The sequence below is a fragment of the Poecilia latipinna genome, unplaced genomic scaffold (assembly GCF_001443285.1).
Source record: "Poecilia latipinna isolate Pla-1442-1.1 unplaced genomic scaffold, P_latipinna-1.0 Scaffold2247, whole genome shotgun sequence".
Lineage (NCBI taxonomy): Eukaryota > Metazoa > Chordata > Actinopteri > Cyprinodontiformes > Poeciliidae > Poecilia > Poecilia latipinna.
Genome location: NW_015114863.1, coordinates 38,483 through 41,626, shown reverse-complemented (window position 1 = coordinate 41,626; position 3,144 = coordinate 38,483).

Genomic DNA, 3,144 nt, shown 5'->3' with positions numbered 1-3,144 from the left:
GTAGAATTGCTGCATATGTGAGTTTAACTGGGACTTAATTCTCATGCCTTGCCTCATAATCCCTCAATATTGAAAAGGTGGATTTATTTAAATAAGACAGTTTAGTCAAACATACGACACTTAACCTGCAGAACATAATATGAAAGTAAACAGTAAATTTCAGCTGAATTTGGATTCAGATAGATCAAGTAGAAACTAACAAAAATTAAAACAAATTTATTTTCTGATAAGATCCAAATGGTCCCACACTGTGGAAACCTTTCGTTTGAGGCTGCTCCATAGGTGATGCTGTAAAAGGTTAGGAATTCGCTTGGCAAATGTTTTTGACAGATTCGCTTCCTTCTAAACAGTTTGGCGCATTAATGTCATTTCAAAACAGTTCCTGTATCGGTCACGTGACTTGCTGAAACCAACACGCGCACCGACACGTTTTGGTCTGTGGGTTGGACGCATGCGCAGACGCATCGGTGTTGCCAGACCCATCACTAATTGCCAGACATACAAGGCTCAAAAAACAGAATATATCTGAAGCTTATAGCTATGGCTACCACTTTGGAAGCACTATCACACCAAAATAATATCTGGAGGCATGATTATTTAAACAAATACCTGTGTTTGATGCCACCATTGGTTTATTTTTAGTGGTGAGACGTTATAGCTCATAGAAAATGAAAAAAAAAAAGAAAAATATAAATGTGAATTCTATCCAGCAGTAATATCAGTTATGTTTTTCTGATGTCATAAGACTAGAAAATACCTATAAATACTTTAGTTACTCTACATGAATGTGAAGCAAAATATACATTTTAATACATTTAAGTAACTTAGTTTTTATACTTTTGACCCATTTTCATTGTGAAAGTTGCAGTGACACCTAGTGGCGATAAAATAAAACTACATTCTCTACAGATTCCTGACCTACGATAAGTGCAGCATATTACTGTAAAAAAAAAAAGTTAGTGTGGATACAAGCATAAACATTTGCTCACCTCTCAGATCATATGATTTTCATATTTCCCATCAGCCACAATTTTTCAAGATGGCCACCGGTTTTGACCTTTTTAAACTAATTGCCATAAAATGTTCCCCATTTTCATGACTTTAATGAATTTTATATTGCATGACATGTTTTAAATTTCGGTGATCATATTTATACAACTGTAAAGTAATAATATAGTAAAAGCAGAAACTTAGGACTTTGCTGATAGCGAGTATCACAACAGTCATCAACAGGAAGGAAATCAAGATGAGAGACTGAGAGACGGTCATCTTAATGATTAATGTTTAATGTGTTTGGCAGGGTAGCATCAGCTTGTGATAATTTTTAAAATGTGTTTAGCACTAGTGAAGCTAAGATTCTTGTTAATCAAATTAGTGGTTAGTGAATCTAACTCTTTGGTTAGGTGTGCCCATCACTGGAAATTACTTCTTCCAGTTTAAGTGCAAACATCTATTCTCTATTAAAATTATGGCAGCCATTTTGAAAAAGCAAACAGAAACTCAAGAAAATATGTACGATTTCTATGGATCATAATATGTAGGTTGAGATCTGACACCAAACACGCTGATTTAATTGGCAATTTTAGTGCAAAAAGTTATTTTTCATGGCAACCATCTTGAAAAATGGTCGCCATCTTGAATTTTTCAGTGTTTTTTTTTTTTTTTTTTTTTTTTTTTTTTTTTTTTTTTTTTCAAAAAGCTGACCCTTAGCAAGATCTGTGCCAGGCTGTTGGATCCACACATGAAAGGTTTTGCTGAAATATTGAACCATCTGCTGCTCTACGGTGGCTGAAAATGTCCAGAAAGAACTGGTTTGACCCTCCTTGGTTTCCCATCAGACTTTCAGGAACAAACTGCAGGTGGCGCTGTCCATTTAGAATCTGTCCTCTGGAGGTTTACAATCTAGAGTCGCTGATGTCCTCCCTCTGGGTTCTGCGCTCTGATTGGTCGTCCAGGTGAACCGACAGTTCAACACATAGACATGATATAAGAGTAGACCCGCATGGCCGCTCCGGCGCAGGAAATACGGCGGCCATCTTGGAGCGGTATACCCTCCTACTTTGCTCAATCAAAATAGCAGAAGATGCCTCAGCACTGAGGGATATTGTTGTTCGGATCGATGGACTAATGATGCGAGGGCTCCACAGACAACATTTCACAAGTAAGATGGACATATTATTGTGTATATATTGTGATTAGAATATTACTTTACTGTATTTATGTCCATAGGTGAGATACCAGCTAATATTAGCTACAGTGCTTGGTGTAATACGGCTTCAGCCCCGCTATGAAGGCTAACTGAGACTCCGTAAATCTAAAAAAATTAATTATTCTCTAACATTGACTTAGATTATCTGACACAAGAGCGTGTATTAGAAATGAAACAATATAACACATATTATAAAACTTATATTATGTGTTATAACATTCACCAGCAAAGTTTACACAGGTGGTAAAGACTTTTATTTATATGTAATTCTTTCACTAGTAAGATACATCCTAAATCTTCCGTTTTTGTTTTGAAAATTTCCTAAAGACACGATGTGAGGAAGAAGAGGGAGATATCTATGAAGAGAGACAGATTCACTGCAGCACGGATGAATCTCACATCGGATTTTGGACTCGTCGGCTGAAAAAAATATATATATAATTCAGTATTAATCATTATTTATTTGTGCCATTATTAATTTTTATTTATTAGTTATATAAAATATGTATTGATATTACTAAATAATTTAAATAAATTATGAACGGGTGTGTGCTTTGTAATATGCTCTTCATACATCGATATCAGAATATTCTATTCCAATTCTATTGCTATAGCTACTAGGCATATTTAAATATGATGAACTATGTATTAAAAACATACTTAAAAATACAATTGTTTATAAATGTAGCTTTGATAGATGTTTGAATATGGTTTACAGTAACAAAAAAGCGTGTTGTGATTGATTAAATGCGCTGATACGTCATTGTGCTGCTAAACACATAAAGCAGAGTGGAGTGGTGGACCGCTCCAAGATGGCCGCCCTAAATCTCGTCAGCGACAATAGGCGAGAGCGGTCCATGAGGGTCTATCCTTATATTATGTCTATGCCACCGTTAGCCTCCATGTTTACTTCCGCAAACACTGAGCACTTCTTC